The following is a 20798-nucleotide window of genomic DNA, read 5'->3' as shown; positions in this document are numbered from 1 at the left end:
CGAACTATGTACGACCTCCAACTGCGCAAAAAATCTCAGCAGCAGGATGCATATCTTGAAAGTTATTGTATGTATAATTACCTGTTTTATACACTTTTCACAGACGCGTGACTAATAAACTATGCGATACACAGTAATAAAAATGCTTAACTTTGTTCATTAACATCTAATCTCAAAACACCTCGAACGGTTTTTTTCTAGGTGCGAAAGATTTTGCACAATTATGCTTTTCCCGAGACAAGTAGAGCTGAAAAACCGTTTCTTACCTTTGTGTTTTCCTTTACAGCTTAAACATTGTTGCAGCTATTTATAAACCAAATGCACCATTAGAAAGGAGAGGAAATAAACTTTACAAATATATTAAAGTCACATTTATAAACTAAACGAGTGAGGCGCAGTGGGGGTATGAATATCACCAAAAATGTCGTCTCTTCTCCGCTGGAGTGGGACCGCCACCTTAAGCAGGGGTATGCGTGCAGCAGTAGCTCGCTCACTCGCCTGCTCGCCAGTTAGGGTTAAGGCCGTAGGATGCTGTATTGGACGAGAAGGTAGTACTTTATTTTTGGATGTAAAACAGCACAAAGGGAAGAAGAACAAAGGAACAGGAAGGACAAAGGCGAGCGCTCCTTTGCGTGCTTTCTGTCCATTTGTCCTTCGTCTCTTTGCGCTGTTTTACATTAAAAAATTAAGGGTTAAGGCCCAAAGAATGTGGGTGCTTGTTGCCTGGAGGTGATCTGACTGCACACAGCGCTTAGTTTTTTGAGGCATCCCCTTAACGTTAATAAAGCGTTTTACTGTGATGAAAAAAAAATTGCTTACTTCTATAACACCTCCTCCTCCCATAAATATATAATAGTCGCTAAACACAATCCTGGGGAAGCGGTAAAATAGATATTCACTGAAGTGTTTTAATGCCACCTACATTGAGCGGTCTTCACTGTGTACACACTAGTGCCTTAACAAATTGCGCTTTCGCTGCGGCGACCACCTGCGCATTAGCCATAAGCAGCGTAGACCAACTGCTCAACTAGACGCCAAACTTTATGTCATGTGCAGCAGTCTTGCCGTTAAAATGCACTGCACAGAAGAGCGAAGAGTAGGCTGGAGCCCGATGCAAATAATGTTGGCACGAAACGCAGTCAATGCAACATACCTTTACCCTCCTACACGCAGCGCCACTTCAGCCGAGGTGTCATATACAATTTGAGCACCGCTAACGTCGCCAGGCGGTGTGAGGCAGGGACCGTGCTCTCGAGCGTCGATGGCGTCGATGCTTGGTGCCGGTGTCGTCAATGAATCTGGAAACCCGCTCCTTGACTGGACGCCGTCTTGCGCTGGACATGCAAATGACCGCATATTACCATGTCAAAGAAAAAGCAGTCACAAAAAGGAAGCGTGCTCTTAAAATGCTCCCCGACCCACATTTTGTAATCATCCCCTCCGCCGTAAGAAAACTGGTGTATAGGGTCAGACACATAAATTAAAAGCAGCTCGAATTCTTGCAGCATTGCGTAAACAAGTCTTAGGAAAAACTTGGCTGTGGTTTAGCTTCGGTTAAACCTAGAATGAAGTGACAGCTGAAGCATGACGATGCAGAAGCGGCGGCAACCATCTGTGCTGCTCTTCACTCACATCTTCCCGCATCGTCGCGGCGGTGTTTTGCAAGATGCTCCTCACATTGTTCCGAAGTTTCCGCCGCTCTTTGGGCTTTAGGTCATTCTCATCACCGCACAGTTTCGTCTCAGATGCAGCCGACCTATATACGATGTAACGAACACGGCTGCTCAGTTGCTCTTCCTCAGAGTTCATGGCACGGCAGGGGCCGAGGCACGCGGTGTGCCTCTAATATACTCGAGATTGACTTCACTGATCATGTGACTCGCACGTAGCACGTAGCTGCTTACGCGCTAAGCTACTTCCCACGTCAGTTGACCTTTGGCCTCGACCTTAACTTTTCGCAGGAACATAGCTACCCAAAGTGGTTGTGGCTCAAGTTGCAACTTGACCTTGAAGCTGTTTCAAAGTCATTGGAAGCGCACGGTGACCTTGGCTTACCTCGCATTATAAAGTTATTGCTTAAAAATTAATCACCGACTTGTGCTGACGCGATAGCGTGAGTGTTTTGATGCGAAAGCTTCGCTACGTCATCTATCAGCCAAGATCAACCTGTCAGGCTGCTTGGCCTTGAAAAAGGTGTGTCCCTGATCCCATTAGGGGAATTTGTCCATTATTCAGTGATTTTCATGCAAAAGTATCCAAACACCTATCCAATCACCCTCTTTCCCAAAACCCAACTTAAATAAATATACTTAAGAGAAATCGCAGAAATCGATTATTGAAAAGTCAGTTTTAAAGGTGCTATCGCGACTACTCTCAATGCACTACCGTGATTAACACAGCTTGCGCTCGAATCACTAGTTTTGTCGCAAACCATGCTTAAATGCTCACAATTTTTTCCGATACCTTTGAAAACTTTTGGTGAGATGTCAGGTGACGGCAACGGTGTCCTTTGGTGGGGAAGAGCTGTATCCACTATCGCGTAAAATAAGACATTTTTAGCTCCGGTTAAATTGAACATGACGTACAAAAGAACTCTAACATTGCTCGGCATCGTTAAACGAGTGACAGTTTGTCATTGTGAGACTGGGAAGGAGTTTGGAGAAGTGTCTAACGTCTTTACTTGGTTTTATTTTTTGCAGCCAGAGCTACATTGGCCGCAAAGCCGCATTTTCGCTTTGGCGGTGGCCGCACCATGGTCGTAACGCTCCTTGCGCCGTTGCCTAGCAACTGCTGTCATGCCATCTAGCATGACATCCCTGAAATATTAAGTTGATCCTGCACTGGTTTTTGCTTTTTACGTCCCATTTAGCTGATAAATTGCACACGTAACGTTTGGAAATACAGTCCGCATACTGAAAACTCAGACAGAAAGCTGAAGCTGGGTCTGCAGAAACGTTCGAATTTTGCCGCGGCAGGAGTTCTGGTGTTCGTCGTTAGGTACAGATATCACTGAAGGCACGCTGACATCGTTCAACTGCTCAACTGCCTATCTACTTGAACTTATGCGCTTGCAGCTCTCGAGCCAGAGCTTTTGCCTGTTGGTGCAGTGGGGACATCACACACTAGAAGCGCATGGTAAGCTCAGCAATTACGCGCGCTGCATAATGATCGAAATGCTACTGTCGGCTGCTTTAATTATAAATATGCGCCAAATGCCATCTATTCTGTTTCTTCTTGAAAGTGAATGGTTGTTCTCATTGAGACAGCGAGCGTTTTAGGTGAGCTCTAGTTTGCCGTCCTACCCTTTCGTTGCTTGGCGTATACATGCAGTTTTTATACTTGAGCAGGCAGCTGCCGAAAACTGTAGCATAATGAACGGTTTCTCTCGCGATCACAAATAAACATGCGCACATAGCTGGCTGAGCGTCCAGTGTAGGGCGAAAGACGTTTCTCTTGCACCAGAGCACGCATGCACCTTATGACCCGTACCAGTCACACAGTAGCCCCACTTCGTGCGGCTGTGAAATAGAGCAGTAGAGTCGAACAATGAAATTATTAACTTGTCTGTGGCACCCTATGACGTAAGCGGCAATGTAGCGGCGGTGACGATGTTTTTGTATTCAGATATGTGGCGCAAACAAACACAAACACAAGAGAAGATACACAACACACGCGCACACTACCAACTGTAAGAAGAACTGGAAAATACTTCCTCTTCTGCACTCAGGCACGTCTCAACTTCCTCTTCTTCTCATCTTCCTCTTCTTTGCCAAGGGGAAAATGGCACTCTCTTCCTCGCAGACCATAACCTTGTCCAAACATGGCGGTGACCAATCTCTTCTTCCTCTACTTCTTCTTTACCAAGGGGATAGTGACACTTTCTTCCTCTCAGCCCAAAAAACATCGACCAAACATGACAGTCACAAATTCTATACTGTCTTGTAAATCCACACCTCTGCATTGCCCAGTAACTCCTACCACGCTGGACAGGCAAATATCACCACATAGTCACAAGTCATACACTAAAAACACCACCACACAAATACAGCAAATACAGTAGGACATGTCCATCTACACCCCATAACTTAAGTAGTCCCTATGTATTGAGAAACTTTATCTTGCCAACATCTAAGAAGCCACGAGGCCCATGTACTTGAGGGGAAAAAATTCTGTAAACTCCCATGGACCCAAAAACGTAAGATGAGTCCAAATTAAATTCTTTTCTACGTAAGCTCAACGAAGCTTCACTAATGCATCACTCATCTTTCTTCTGTATCCAATACGCCTCTAAAATTTAATTTAATTTAATTTAATTAGAATTTAATTTTATTGAGCAATCCTCTTGAGTTATGCAAAGAACGAGATTATTATCGGGCCTCAAGCTGTTATTCTTGGCCTAAAGTTGTTATTCTTGGACTCATCTTACGTTTTTGGGGCCATGGGAGTTTACAGAATTTTTTCCCCTCAAGTACATGGGCCTCGTGGCTTCTTGGATGTTGGCAAGATAAAGTTTCTCAATACATAGGGACTACTTAAGTTATGGGGTGTAGATGGACATGTCCTACTGTATTTGCTGTATTTGTGTGGTGGTGTTTTTAGTGTATGACTTGTGACTATGTGGTGATATTTGCCTGTCCAGCGTGGTAGGAGTTACCGGGCAATGCAGAGGTGTGGATTTACAAGACAGTATAGAATTTGTGACTGTCATGTTTGGTCGATGTTTTTTGGGCTGAGAGGAAGAAAGTGTCACTATCCCCTTGGTAAAGAAGAAGAGGAAGAAGAGATTGGTCACCGCCATGTTTGGACAAGGTTATGGTCTGCGAGGAAGAGAGTGCCATTTTCCCCTTGGCAAAGAAGAGGAAGATGAGAAGAAGAGGAAGTTGAGACGTGCCTGAGTGTAGAAGAGGAAGTGTTTTCGGTTCTTCTTACAGTTGGTAGTGTGCGCGTGTGTTGTGTATCTTCTCTTGTGTTTGTGTTTGTTTGCGCCACATATCTGAATACGATGATGCACCAACTAGCCCCTCAAGCCGTTATTTTGTGACGATGTTTCCAGACGGAGACGTACACGGCAAGATCGATGCCGCATGCTTTGACAATTTCGCCAAAAGGCAGCCGCAGCATATTTTTTTTTTTATAATTTTAGACTACTGCCGGTTCATGATATGTCCATGAAACATGATGAGTCTTTTCACGCTCACCAAGGAGCAGAAAGAAGCGCGAGTCTATGTAGAAAGACTGCGAGATACACACTGCAGCATAGGCAGGGCCGCTGTTGTACTAGTCAGCAAGACTTTCCTTGCCAGCCATGAGGCGGCGCCACCCTACTCAAAACTCCAGCGCAAAGCTCCTATAGATTGCAGCACGTGGCCAGAATCAACCAAATATGGAGGAGAGCCCGGCCGCTGCTCAGCACGTAGCCTAAGCTGTCCTAAGCGTAGCCAACGCAGCTGTTGCTTTCGCAACTCAACTTGGTTTAACCGGAGCTAAACCACTGCCAATTTATTGTTATGCGTACGCTGCATTAAGGCCCCAATATAGTCCGACGTTTTCGACGCGACTGGCAGAGCCCGCGACGTCGGCTACGGTACGTGGGCTACGACGGGCGCGTCAAAAAACTGCTGCTTCTACAGTCCGGCGAGGCTGGCATGCAGGGCGCCGCGGCGCGCATGTCTCGAGGTCTGGTACGTTTTCGGTGTGCATTTTCAAGCAGACAACAGGGCACCTGCAGGGAGGAACTGGTTGCCTGTCTAGGCGCTAATTACTGTTGTGATCAAGGCAATGGTGCGATGTGTTTACTGCGAATGTACAAATGGCACATAGCATGTACAGCCAGCCGTGGAGACATCCAGACCAGGAACGGTCTGAGCCCGCGTCGACGACGGCTACAGACGGAACGATGATTATGTACGTGCGTGTTTTACTGAAAACTAATCATAATTTAAGTATCTGTACGATTACAGAAGAGTTATAGATTACACAGTAATGAGGATCACTTTCTCGGCCAGCCGCAGTTCCTGTAGAATTCCATAAATTTCGCGAATTCCCTGATTGTTGAGCCGCTGACGTTCCGTGTGGCCAAATCGAGTACGGCCTTCGATTCCAGCGTGTACAGGTCACAACTCTATGCGAAGCCGCTTCCGCAGATTTTGGTAATCTTCAACTGAATGTACTGCAGATAAGTGAAACAACACCATCGTTACACCTCCTAGAGCAATGCATTAAAACGTGTATGGCACACGCACCGCAGCGAAGAACTCACAGATAGATATATGTATTTATTGAAAGGAAAAGGCAGAGAGGTTGGCCGGAATAATTCAAATCTGGCCTGCTACTCTGCACTGGGGAAGGGGAAGGAGAGAAGAAAGAAGGTCATGATGGGCGACGATGTGGGAGAAGGCATATGAAATACATATACAGACACAGTAGCTTGTTTCACAAGCGCGAATCAAGTCCACTGGCGCACAAAAAACGGCAAAGAGCACGCACTGCCTGGACACCCTTCCCCTTGTCCTGCCAAGCGCCCAGCAGCAGTTCCTCCGACAGAGACCTCTTGTCTAAACGCTTCAAGGAAGCCGCTAGCACACTTCTTTCGCGCGCATACGCTGGGCACACCAATAATATATGCTCCACAGTCTCTGGGATGCCACAAGTTGAACATTCCGGCGAGCCCATCTGTCCAATTAAATTAAGTACAATTGTGCGTGAAAGCCACGTTTAAACGAAGTCTATGTAGTAAGCATGCCTGATGACGCGGAATATCACGCGGAACATAAAATGTTAATGTTTGATCGAGCCTTCTTAGACGAATGTGTCGGGCGTCTGGCTGGGCCCAGTAAGCTGCTGTGGCATTATTCATGTCTGAAATGCGCGCGCGGTCGCTGTCTACATGCAAGCCGCCATCTTCACTGTGCGTGAGGAATGCTGGGATGCGTGGCCGACGCGGCTGGCGCGGTCGGCGCGAAATAGGCGAGATTCTATTTGCGCGTCGGCGACGTTGGGCCGCGCCGGCTCGCGCTCGCTACGTCCATCACGCCGTGATGTTGGACTATAGACCTCGGTTTTTCGCCGACGTAACGTCGCGAAGGCCGACATGCGCGCGCGCGCGTTACGTCGGACTATATTGGGGCCTTTAGAGTATAGGAAGGAACTATCCAGAATAACTAGCCTGAATAGCTACAGCACGTTCGTTTGCTTAGCAGCGCTACATATTGGTTGGTATTGGGCCAGCGTCCCGCGTGCGCCTCACATGGGTGCATTCTGTTGCCCTGTAATTCGCTAGCGAATCGACCCTCGCTTACCGCGGTGCCGCTGACGTGTCTTTCAGATGCCATCGGTGCCTAATTGGCCCCGGCGGTACTCGACTGTGGCGGATGACACCTGCCCAACAATGTTGCTGAGGCACCAGGGGCCCACACCGCGGGCGTCACTGCTGCCGCTTACTGCGTTTGTTGCGCTGAAAGGCTCCTCAGCCAAACGCACCCGGCCTCAAGATGCTCTGGCAGTCACCGCCGCGACTCGGGTGGTGACAAGCTCGGCCATGGTGAAAGCGCCGAGGTGCCGGGCCACTTGTAGCCACGGCGTTCCGGACGTGGCATGGGCAGCTACGTAGAATGTATGCAATTCTGTGTTGCCGTCACCGGTGCTTTAACCCAGAACTGAGGAAAACCCGCCGAATAAAACTGCTCCCGTGACATAGGATCGAAATTGAGACACAGCTGTTTTTAGTGCTGCAGCACTATTACCTGCATTCTCGCAAAAACCCAATGTCTGATGCCGATTTGACCTCTGACCTAGTAGAAGTCTAGTAGAAAGTCTAGAAGTCTAGTCATAGCTGTTATCTAGCTGTAGCAGGCCTGAAGCCTTCCTGTAGCTGTGCTAATGTTCACTAAAAGTGGCTAAAAGACTTCTTGCATGAACATTTCAAGACATACGCTAACGTTCATAGCTTTTTCGCTAAATCCTCTCCTGATCACTGCAATAAGAAATCGTGCACTATTTGGTGCACCTCTGCAGCCAAGCAAGGTTTTATCCTGACTATACTGGCCATTCAGTGATCCCAACGTGGACAACGGCCACATTTTCTGTGCCCTTATGCCTTACGGTGGATCAAACATCTGGATCTTTTCGCAGGTTAGCTCCTTTGTAATGCACACAAGCACAGAAAAAACGGCCTCTGCGCTCACACTAAATAGCTGGATGGCTGTTCTATATTGGCACTGGTTAAAAATTATCATTAACATTTTGCATAAAAATCATTCAATATGCTATCCCGAAAATAGTGCTGTCCCAAGAGGTTGTGACAAAAGCAGGAGAGAAACGCTTCAGTAGCAAGTGATGTAGACATGCAAACTACATGATGGCTGTAACAAATGCATGGCAACTATGAGAGCTGACCTGTAATACCAGTGGAAATATTGTGGTGTGTGCAACTAAGCATAAGAAAACTAACACTTCACATTTACTATTGTGAACACACATTTTACTGCCTAAATTGTAGGCAAGAAGTTTTGCACTGAAAACTTAAAAACTTAAAAAGCACCAATGTAAGAATAGCAAGCCTGAACAATAATAGATGCAGAGTCTGCTTCATGTTCAGCACTTGTATCTTGGGCACCCCCATTCCCCAGCCGGTGAGTCAAAAGTTCTTCTTACGTAGCCTTGACCTTCCAAGGAAAGCCTTGTTGATGTATAGCTAGCCGGCATGCTCTGTATTATTTGCAAGTGCAATAAATAGCATTCGAGTAGTAATGCTGTGTAGTCCACGTCCACGTCCTTGTCCCTTTGTTCCCTCCGCGGGTCACTAGCGAGGACGTTGCACCTGCAGAGTGGCGACGGGGCGGAATACTGTCCCCTCACGTAAACCGCCACAATGGCGCCTCAACGTGGTTCCCTCGTGCAGAAGCACTTGAGCTACTGAGCTACTTGCCCCTCCCTAGGGACAAAGGACGATAGTCAGTTTGCGGCGTGGAGTGCCTGCCCGGACTTTTAACTTTAGGCCTGACCCGACATCGCTATGCTAGCAAGGCTAATATGCTTTCTTAACGGCGAGGTGAGAGGAGTTGCAGCGAGAACAAATGGTCGTGCATGTATTTGTGCGTGTGTGGAGCAATATTTTTGTGTGTGTGTGTTTTTATGTCTGTGGCGAGACCTTTGAGAGGTGCAGCCACGAGGTCCGTACATGGAGTGCGAGACCGAGCCGTCCACGGAGAACAGCACGCCGGAAGCGAGTGAGTGCCTCAGGCGGGACGGTGGCCCTACTTTTCTTGTATACAGTTTTAAATATTTCCTCTTCTGTCTCTTTGGCTCTGGGAGCCAGGTGCTGCAATCGGCTGAGTGGTATTGCAGCCATGATTGCCGGAAAGCACCGGGGCGCTCCGACACCGCTGGACGCGGTGGGCGCCGTTCGCTCAGAAGTTGCCTTTGGATGGCAGCGGGCGGTTAGGGGCACCCTGGGTTTCTTGGCGGAGATGCACATCCTCGCAGCGTTGCATTCTAGCTATTGTCCTTAGCGCTAGAGCGAGTAGGCTTAAGGCTCTTTTTGGGAGCTGCCTGTCGCACATCGGAGGACAGTCTAACCGTGGCATACGGGATGAGCAAATGTGTTTTGCTTGTTTGTTTTTGTTTTTTGTTGTTGTTGACCTCGCTGTAGCCAAACATCTTGCTGAATTAGAGAAAGCTAACTTCGTTTGAATGAACTGGGTATCTTTGGGCTGAGAAGGCGAATCGGAAATTTCGTGGAACCAAATTATTATGCAGGCAAACGAACCGCGGATGCTCGTGCTTCGTTCGGATTAGCGGAACGCAGTGCGGTGCTGGATAAAATTGTTTGGCACTCGCATTGGCCCGCATTTTACCAAATGGTCATTTTGTTCAATTTATTCAGCCTTTTTGGAGATCTGGAGGGTTGTGCAGATATCAAGTGAAGCCGCCTGGGCCTGCTGCCATTGTCTCGTTCCTGCCTGCTACGCTGCGACCGTGAATCACTGAAGCTGCGGAGTCTCACGAAACCAGTCCGGCTTAACAGGAGGGGAGGCCAACCCCCTTCCTGCCAACAAAGGCTCATCAGCGGGAACAACACCCTCCTGTCACGCTGGCTTTTGGGACCTGCCGATGGACAGCGGGGGCCCCTTCCACCTTGCTGCTCGTCGGATGAGTGTCCTGCCTGTGCGAGCTGCCCGGCGATCGTTATTGCAAGCCTCATGTGTACCCCGCGGATGGCACCCAAGGAGCAGCTCTTAACAACCATAGCTGCACATTTAAGGAGGGAGGGATGTGGAAAACCAGTTGTCGACCCCTTTGCCCCGTGGCAACGCCGGCTGGGAGAGGAGGTAAATACCTCCCCTTGGAGGAAGGAGAATCAGCAATGGGTGCGCCACCAAGACGCCTGCGCGGGTTCCCGCGAGAAGACGAGAGGGGGCTTCTGGATCCAGCCGGCAACGAGAGCGGTCGTCTCCCGCCGCCTCTCCCGGCAAATTCCGGGGGATAGCGGGCACGGAGTATGCAGTGCACACGGGAGGACCCGTCATGCACGACCGCCCGTCTTCTGGTTACGAGCAGCGAAGCGACCAGTAAATACCGAACGCTCTCACCGCCTTCTGCGACAGACGCCGTGGTATGGCTTTGTCCGAAGAATGTGGCGGGCACAGGAGATCCCGGCCGCCATATTCACGGTGCGTGCAACTGTCCACAGCCGAAGTCGCACCCCCATTCCTCAGCCAGTGAGTCAAAAGTCTTTCTTACGTAGCCTTGCCCTTCTAAGGAAAAACTTGTTGACGTATAGCTAGCCGGCATGCTCTGTATTATTTGCAAGTGCAATAAATAGCATTTAGTAACGCTGTGTCGTCCCCGTCCTTTGTCCCTTTCTTCCCCTCCGCGGGTCGCTAGCGAGGACGCTGCATCCGCGAAGTGGCGGCGGGGCGGAAGACCGTGCCTCGCCTACCCCACAAATGCTCACTGGGGATTGCAGTACAGTAGTAACAGGGACGAGATAAGAAGAACGCAAACACAAGCACTGACTAACAGCTCTATTCCATACATATTGCCCTGAACCACATTACATACGCAGCAGGTTTAAAAAATAGAACCAACACATCGCTTTACACATCCGTGGCACAATTTTATCACCTTTGTGTCCCGTTCCTCCAATCTTTCATCTGATCATTGGTGGTCAGAAATGACATTTATTTTTCGCTAATGCACACAGAGGGGCTACGACACATTTATCTGTGCATTTTGAGATCACCAGAGCCTCCATTATCACCTTTGTGGTGGTGTCCTGATACTTGAGAGAATAGTTGCTCTGTCAAGGGAAGGGGTGCAGTCCTTGCACTGGCTACAATGTAAGGCAAGTTCCCCTGTGCTTGGACTCCTTAGATTTCTTTTATGTTCTTACAATGTTGTATTCACGTACCTCACTGTCTGGCCTATGTAGATGTTGCCGTATGACAGGGGAACTGAACACACCCCATTGTTTTTATAATCTATGAGGCACGGACGGTGCCTTGTTACGCAGCCGGGTTACATTCGGTGTCAGAATTTACACCTTTGCACAATTGATGCAGCTTTCTTTTGGGCCCAGAAGAAAATATCAACTCCCACTATATTTTCTATCTTTTTGAATTTGTGTGGTACCGCATGTAGGCATGATATCGCAGCTACCTTTCTTCGACATTCATATCTGGTGGGCCCCTTTTGCGATTTTTTAAGTATGTTCTCCGCAACAGCAATTAGGAGATGAGCTGGATATCCGGCTTGCTCCAGACAACGCACTTGCCTCTGAAAGGCTTCTTCTTTACGGTTCCCATGACTTTTCAAGAGTGCTCATGAAGCACGTCTTCAGAATGGCTCTTTAATTTTACTTCGAGTGAGCTGAGGCATACGGGGGACTGGTTTCTACCCCTCGGCTCACAGGCCCAGCAAGCGTCACGTCGTACAGTAGCACTTCTTTGCTTATTTCATCAAATGGTTTTCAGTCCTCACAGCCACGCATTAGCTTTATCACGGCCATCTCGTACATCACATCGTCGCCACAATCATAGCAGCTTTGCGCATATTTTTGGTCGTACTAAAACGTTTAACATGTCTGCCCTTCCACGTGCCATAAATCATTGGAACAGCCTTCCTGACGATGTTACTAACACCAGAAATCCTGCCACGTTTCGAGATATGATAACCACGATCCTCACCTAATGTCATGCTTTTATGTGCTCTTACGGAAAATCACTTTTACTACTGTCTACCATGAACAAAATTATGCTCTTTTAAACACAGTGCCGGATTGTGTTCCTTTCCCTACTGGCACATTTTGAACGTTGTATAGTTATTCTATATTGTATAATAATAACCAATGTATAACTTCTGTTTTTATGTTAAAGGGAGGGACAAAAAGTGGGGAAAAATTTTAAGTGTATTCTGCTCAGTACTTCTTGCTAACTATTGTATAACGCTTCTCTCAAATCGTTGTTTTTGCTCTGTTTATAACTTCATGTATGGACTGCCCCACTCACACAGTGCTCCCATGTTGAAGGGGCCTGTGAGTAACTTGAATAAATAAATAAATAAAAACGTGTTGAGAGCCGAAGTATGGTCCCAAATCTACGAACCTAATGCGACTGTCGGCCAGGCGCTCGTGAGTCACCGTCAGTGGTCGAAGACAATCTGCAAGCATTGATAAAGGTTCAGACACTCATGTGTTCGCACAACCGTTGTCGTCATTGAGGATAACCAACGTCAACAAATCTAAAAATTAGTCTCTTCCAAACTTAGCGCATCATTCCTGTATCTTGCCGTCATTTACCGCAAGGCATATGTCGCTCAAGATGGGTGCGACACAAGAACCAATACAAATCCCGTTTCGTTGAGAAACAATGTGGTCTCCGAAATATGGAAAGGTGGAATTCAGGTAAGTTCCAAGCAGCTCCTGAATAACAAGAAGAGTTACTGTACTTCAGCTCTCAACATGTGTGCTGGGCCTGTCAACCGAGGGGTAACAAACCAGTCCTTCCGTATGCCTCAGCTCACATGAAGCTTGTAAAGAGCCATAGTGAAGTACTGCTTTATCAGCACTCTTGAAAAGTCATGGGCACCATAAAGAAGAAGCTTTTCAGAGGCAAGTGCATCATCTGGATCAAGCCGGATATCCACCTCATCCCCTAATTGCTGTTGTGGACAGCATACTTAAACAAATACGAAAGGGGCCCACCACAAATGAATCTTGAAGAAAGGTAGGTGTGGTACCTTACTTACATGTGGTATCATACAAATTGAAAAAGATAAGAAATAGAGCGGTCATAGATATTTTCCTCTCGGCCCTGAAGAAACTGCATCAGTTGTGCAAAGGTGTGAATTCCGACATCAAATGTCAGCCTGACTGAGTGATGAGGCACCATCTGCGTCTCGTAGATTGCAAAAACATGGTGTATTCAGTTCCCCTGCTGAGCGGCAACATCTACACAGGCCAAACAGGGAGGTGTCTGAACACGATTGCAAGAACATAAAAGACACCTAAGGGGCCCAAATTTAGGGGAACTTGCCTTACACTGTAGCCAGTGCAAGTGCTGAACCCCTTCCCTTGAAAGAGCTATTCTTCGCAAGTGCCAGGGCACCACCGCAAGGGTGATAGTAGGCGCTCTGGCGATCTGAAAATGCGGCGCAGACGTGTCAGTAACCCCTCTGTGTACATTAGCAAAAAGAAATGTCATTTCTGAATGCCAATGATAAGATGCAAGATTGGAGGAATGAGAAAGAAATGTGATAACCGTGCCATGGATACGTGAAGTGATGCGTTGGCTTTTCATTTTGTTGTTCTGGACCTAGCACCTATATAATCTGGTTGAGGGCAATAACACAGTTGCTAGTGAGAGCTCTTCTTAACTCATCCCTGTTAGTAAAGCACTACAATCTAGAGTATGCAAAACCAACTTGCCACTAACTAATGTTTTAAATAAAATGCTAATTAAAATTAGCAGGCAGCTCTCTTCATTAAACCAGAACGATGGTAGAACTCATCATTAGCCAAAGGGAATGGAGACAAGGAGACTTATATTCAGCCTGATGCATGCCCAAATGCAAAAGAAAGTGAACAAATAAAAATGAAATGCATTTACACCAGCTTATCAGAAACAATCAACACAACTGCCATTCTGTGCTCCAGTCTTAAAGGGACACTAAAGACACCCAAATATGCTATCAAAATCTAATAAACAACTTTTGGTGACATTGTCGCCGTATATCCGGCAGCAAAAATCGAATTATTGCTGAGATATTGCGATAAGAAGTTGAGGTTTTTTTTGTTCCCGCCGGTCGAATTCAAACTGTTTTCTCCTACTACGTAGTAGGGTAGGATGACGCACACTATGACGCAAGAGGAGACTCCGTGATTGCTGGCACGTGGGGAGCAGAGAATACTTCGAAGGTGCGTGCCGTGCCGTGTCATGATCTTCATTCGATATGCACTTAGGGCAGGCGCATCTGCTGCTCCGAGCTCGTATTTCAGGCGCCGCAGGCCCAAACCAAACTATCCGAGCACGCACAAAGTGCCTGAGCCGGAACATAACCGAAACTGGAGTGGACGCCTATAGCACCGTGTTAGCTGAGAGACTAGCAACATGTACCAACAAGCGGACGAAATTAGTATATTTTTATATTTGCCTTGAAGCATTTACGTTGTCTTTTTGTCTTTTCGTCATCGTTTACGTGTGATAAAAGCATGTTATCATATTCGAGACAAAACCGACTACGGATTCAAGCAATCAACGCAATTTGCATTTGTCAGCCTCCGGGATCCCTTACGAGTCACGTGGTTTGTAGTTGCGAGCCTCGGCCATTTCGGCCGTGGCGGCGATACCTGTATTCCTGTTCTTCCTCTTTACTACCTCATAACAGCTCTGTTTTCAGAAAGAGTGGCTTTTATGTAACTGGGAACTGGAATTCTATCGATGCAAGCCCACTTCACTTTTCTCTTTAGTGTCCCTTTAAGCAGGACGCAGCAGTCGCCAAGATGCCTGCAACATGTAAAAAGAATGTGAGGTACTAACAGATCTAATTAATGCACATGAATTGGTTTACCTCAAGTAAACATAAATGAAGCCTTGGTACAGGTGAACTACTATCCAATATGAGGGTTTCTGCATGAATTGCCCATCTCTGCTCCATCTCTAACCAGGAAGATGCCTGCACACATGAAAAAGAATATGAGGTGAAATAGTCTACATGATACAACAGTCTACATGATAAAACCAGCGGAGGTTTTCGTGAAATAGAACACCTAAATACTTATGCACTGAAACACGTTCTAAGGAGATAGATTGGAACGAAAGTGTGATATTTTTATTTGTTGGTTTATTGACAGCTGAAAAAATTATATATTTCGTTTTATTAACATTTAACATCAGCTGGTTTGCACAAAGCCATCTCAACAGATCTTCAAGCCATTTGTTAGCTGCAGACACTAGAGAGGGTAAGCTTAGCGAGGAAAAAAAGGCGCTCGTGTCATCGGCATAGAGCAAGATATTGGAAGTTCCAGGGACAGCAATGATATCCATTTATATATATAAGAAATAATAAAGGGCCTAGGATGGAACCTTTAGGAACACCGTATTTTATGAATTCAGAATCCGAGGCAAAAGCATTTATAACGACAAACTGAGAACGGTTTGACAAGTAGCTTTGGAGCATTTGAAGTGAAACGCCTCTTATTCTGTACTGTGGCAGTTTTTCAAAAAGTACTTCATGCTTAATTGAGTAGAAAGCTTTGTTGAAATCCAGAAAAATTCCTATAGTACACAACTGCACATCTATATTATGTGCTATTTTATCTTTAATGAATAATAGAGCAGATTCAGTTGACTTACCTCTCTGGAAACCATACTGGGCTGCAGAGAGCAAGGCATTTTCAGTCAAGTGCTTAGTTAGCCTTAGATTAATTACTTTTTCTACTATCTTGGAAAACAGTGGGAGGACTGATATAGGACGATAGTTACGGATACAATCGACGGCACCCCCTTTGTGTAGAACTATGACTTTAACAATTTTCATTTTATCTGGAAATATTCCTGTAGATAACACCTGATTAGTTAAGTGACATAACACTTCAGATAGAATATCAGAAGCCGCTTTGATTGGTGCCCCCATAATACCATCGAAACCACATGAACTGTTATTTTTAAGGTCATTAACAAGGTGAACAATTTCGGTTTCTGTGACTGGATAAATAAACATGGACTTAGTCAGGTTACACTAAATATACTTATCGAAATCATAAGCACCAAAAGTAGTAAAAGATCCAAAAGTTAAAAAATGTCTATTGAACACATTACTGAGAGCTATCAATCTTTAATTCAGCAGATAAAACTGTATAGTGTTTACCAAGTAAGCTTTTAACAACACGCCATGTCTTTTGAGGATCATAATAAATGTCAGCAAATTTGTTGCATAGTAGTGGATACATGCTTTCTTTATATTGCCGCCTGCCTCTCTGAAAAGAGGAAAAAGAACAGAGGACAAAGAGGACGAAACTGAGTGTAGCGCGTGGAACTGTTCCGATCAGTGATCGCTGATCGGAACAGTTCCACGCGCTACACTCAGTTTCGTCCTCTTTGTCCTCTGTTCTTTTTCCTCTTTTCAGAGAGGCAGGCGGCATTACCCCCCCTCTTCAGCGGGCCGAAGAAGCGCGCCAGCTCGCACGATGCCGTATTCAACAACAACAACATCGCGATGCTAGTCGGTACAACCTCCGACACCGAGACGTTCACTACCAACCTGGCGATCTTGTATGGGTGTGGACACCAGTGCGCCGTCGAGGACTCTCCGAGAAACTACTTCGCCGTTACTCTGGGCCATACGAGGTCATTCGGCGTCTTAGTAACGTGACTTACGAAGTTGTTGCTCGGAGCCAGCGACCTTCAACACGGCGGCGCTCAAGTGCTGAAACTGTTCATGTAGTGCGGATGAAACCGTATTATGAGAGGCAGTGACCTTTTGCGCGTGTGCAGCTTTGTGTTCCCTGCTTCTCCTGTGTGCATAATCTGAGGATATTCCCAGCGTCGAGTCGCCGCTCTCGAAGAGGGGGGGTAATGCCGCCTGCCTCTCTGAAAAGAGGAAAAAGAACAGAGGACAAAGAGGACGAAACTGAGTGTAGCGCGTGGAACTGTTCCGATCAGTGATCGCTGCCTTGTACTCGTTACAATATCATTACCTAACTTGTTACGGATCTTTTTGTATTCCTGAAATAATAATTTCTCTCTGCATGATAGGAACTCATGGAAAAGAGCATTTCGCGCTTTTATTCTTATCACTAAGTCGCATGTAACCCAAGGTTTCCTAGCCCTTTTGCTCTTCTTTTATTGTGACGGTAGGGAATGCAATATTATACAATTCAATTATTTTTTCGAGGAATCGTTCGTATAAGTCATTGGGGTTTAGAACTGATGCAACATTCTTGCATGCAGCATTCTTAAATAAATAATAAATTAATTATCGGGGAATTCCAGACTTTGATAAACACTATAACACTGTGAACAAGCTTACCCTGAACATGAAGGCTGGGCTTATAAAATCCCTATAAAATAAACATGTGAGAAATAAATTATGAAACACAGAAAAAAGTACCTATTCATGGTGGTGGTCAAACGTGTAGGGGCAGCTTTTGAGCCTAGCCATAACTGCAGAATGTAGGTCTATGTCTGATGCCAAATACATGTCGGCCTGTTTCCAGACAGCATCTACAAAGGACACAATATAAAGCTGTAACACACCTTGATATTTGCTTAAAACAGGCAACAAAAATATGTGAGAAACCAAGCAAGATACAGTCAATTAAAACTGATTGCTGGGCTAGTTGGTGCATAGTCCTTTCCTTTATGTGACAAGCAAGACACTCTCATAGCATACCAACGCTACAGTGAAAATCAAAATTCAGAACGACTTAACAGCTCTGACCTCTCCCTTTGACAAGCAGCTTTCATCATGCAAAATATAAACTGCATGTAGTTATCATGAATTGCTCAGTCTGCCTTTCTCAACTCTCCAGTGCTCTTCCAGATGTATGTTAAGCCCACTATTCAGATTCACTGCACAAGTGACTGACAAAAGCAATACTAGCTGCAGTCTTGCATGGCTAGTGACGAAACATGTTTGTGAAAAGAAAAATGCATAGAAGCGATTAAATAGGCTTTTGTTTTCTTTCTGTCGCTGCGTAGTTTCGCCTTGATGAAAGGGGAGTTGTAGGCCACTAAAGCTTTTGCGCCGACTGCGAACGAGACTTGTGTTTTCAGCTGCGTACACAATGGCAGCGATTGAGGAAAAATGGCAGCTTACAAAGTTCCCCACATGAGAGTGAACACAGGTCAAACTGAAAATATGGAAGCACTTTTACTCACGCTTCGAAATAATGTGCCGCAGGAGCTAGGAACAGCACCCACACTCGCCTCCACTCTCCAGCAAAATGCAGTATGGATGCAGGACTTTTACTCACAATGACTGTGCTGAAACAAAAGAACTCGGCGACTCTTGCTGCAGAGCGCGCGAAACCGGCGAAGACTGCGCAGTGGCAGTCACGCGAATGCCGATCCATACTAAAATCACGTGCACGACAGAGTAATGAAGTCACAGAAAAGACAAATTGTCCTGTATTCACAGAATGTAGTACGACCAAACGCGCTACACACGCCGCACGCACATACCGTTTCAACGGTTTCAACAACGATTTCAGCATTTGAAACATTTGAAAGCATGGGACTGGCTGTGGCTGCGGTTGGCTTCGGCTGTTGTCAGTTTTTCGCGCCAACCGGATCAGCAGAGGGCCAGCCGGCCAGCGTTGCTATAGCGTTGCTGCGACTCGGTGTGCGTCTGCCGCCGGCGAGCTGGTCGTTTCAGCGATGACAGGAGAGAGGGCGCTGTGTGCAGGAGGAGCGCAGCGAGCGCGGAGCAGACAGCTGGGTGAACCGCCTTCGTCACCGCTAGTTCAATCGGACTCCGAAGGCGCGTAGCAATAAATTGTGTCGCTTTAGCTCCCACACGCTTGTCTAAATGTGACAAAACAACTAGTTCCCTATAAAATAAGCGGCCGTCGTCAGGGAACGGCAATACAAATACAGGCAATGTAAGATACAGATTGCCGACAAACTGACAAGCAACGGCAAGATATATTTCCTGAACGTATTGGGGGCTTTATTTCTCGAACACTAGCGGGAGATTCAATGACGAATGTCTAACATATTTCTATGATCATGTAAATTTTTATTATTGGATGCACCGGTTTATGCGGGCTAGACTGAAGTCTTCCATCGACGCTCGCACGTACTGAAAACGCAGTGAATGGTGTTTTAGGCTAGGCTAGCGTACTTTTTGCGCCACATGTAAATAGAGGTATGCGAAGATTGCTTGAAGACAGAAATTATGCCAGCGCTTACTGATGACTTTATTTAAATGTAGGCGAATACATATGAACTGGCAGTCCTACTCAAAACGAAATGAATGAATGAGAGCACATAGCAATGAACGAAACCACATAATGGACGACGTGAAAAAAAAAATCGCGACTTAGTGCAAGAATATTGTAAAACGTATAAAACTGTACAGATCGAACTATATGAGAATATTAATGAACTGTACTAGGCCGTGAATAAATTAAGCTGCTAATTTTGAAAACACATAAGAGAAAGGCAGAATGACTATAAGTCCTCAAACACGATTACTTGCACCTCCTCAGCTTTAGGTGCTTTACCTGCTCTGCTTTAGAGGTCTGCTCTTGGTTTAGCGACTTGGCATAAAAACGCAATCGCATGAGGACGTAGAACTTCACTATGTTAAGTGTCATTTCTTTGTCATATGAGTAGGGCAACCAAACTTGGAAACCTCTGCGCTTTGCAGAAACAATAAAGCAAATTCACGCATGCTTTTTGCGTTAATCTTTCTTGAACTAAAAAAAAAACCGTGAAAGACTCTTTCAGCGTGTGCACGAGCTTTGCAAGCTCCGAGGACGGATAAAGAAGACCTCCGTGGTCGAAGTTTGAGATAATTTGATTTTCTTCTTTTTGTGCCGCGCACTATATTTGCTTGAAATGAGATAAGCGGAGCAAGTACTGCATTTTGACTTCTTCATGAACTTTCTAGGGACATATCCTGCAATATAAGCTATGAGACGGCTAGAACTGTGCCTAGTGACGTATCTGTGGTCATCTGAAGGAAGGGAATTCAAAGTAGCTTCGACGTCCTAGAGCCTTCCCTCGTCAACCAAACGGTCAAGCTCATCAATAGGATTTGAAAGAAGCCTTGTACGGCTAATTCCAAGTAAGGCATTTACAATTTCATCATTGCAACTTCCGGTCTTTGGGGGCTTCGCTAACCCAGACGGCCATAGACGTCCGACGGTCGACCAACGGACGTCCTTTTTCGGACCTTCGGACATCCGACGGAAGTCCGGTTATGTTCGATATACGTACAGCGGACGTCCGTCGGACTATCGTTCGTGGATCCGGATCGCGTCCCACGGACGTCCGACGGGCAGCCAGAGGCGGACATTCGGACGTTTCCCGGAACATGCTTGCAGGGCCCGCTATTGGTGTAAAAACTTGCCAATAACATTCGTGTAAAGCTCAGCAAGCATGTGCCATGGAAATTTCAGTCACATACTAGTGCTCAATGCCTTTGTCGTGAGAGTAAAGCAGACAATAGAATATGCAACAGGTTCAAGTTTCCTGTTGTCTGCTTTACTTTCACACACAAAGCACTGAACAGTAGTGTGCAATTAAAACTTCCATCAAAGAGGCACATATGCTAGCTGAGCTTTACACAAATGC

At 46.2% G+C, this 20798-nt stretch overlaps 1 long non-coding RNA gene across 1 annotated transcript; it reads right to left on the bottom strand.

Annotated features, from left to right (window-relative positions):
* Positions 1 to 181: 181 nt before the first annotated feature.
* On the bottom strand, positions 182 to 18738 carry LOC146170747 (uncharacterized). The gene is made up of 6 exons (XR_014703123.1): positions 18378 to 18738; positions 17608 to 17720; positions 15067 to 15171; positions 7299 to 7601; positions 1154 to 1334; positions 182 to 531 (listed from the first exon to the last, which is right to left on the bottom strand). It is a non-coding gene; the product is annotated as an uncharacterized LOC146170747 (long non-coding RNA).
* Positions 18739 to 20798: the final 2060 nt, after the last annotated feature.

The sequence above is a fragment of the Amblyomma maculatum genome, unplaced genomic scaffold (assembly GCF_055883805.1).
Source record: "Amblyomma maculatum isolate TAMU_Amacu unplaced genomic scaffold, ASM5588380v1 scaffold_56, whole genome shotgun sequence".
Lineage (NCBI taxonomy): Eukaryota > Metazoa > Arthropoda > Arachnida > Ixodida > Ixodidae > Amblyomma > Amblyomma maculatum.
The sequence above is the reverse complement of the archived record's forward strand: the minus strand, read 5'-3'. Positions and strand labels throughout refer to the sequence as shown.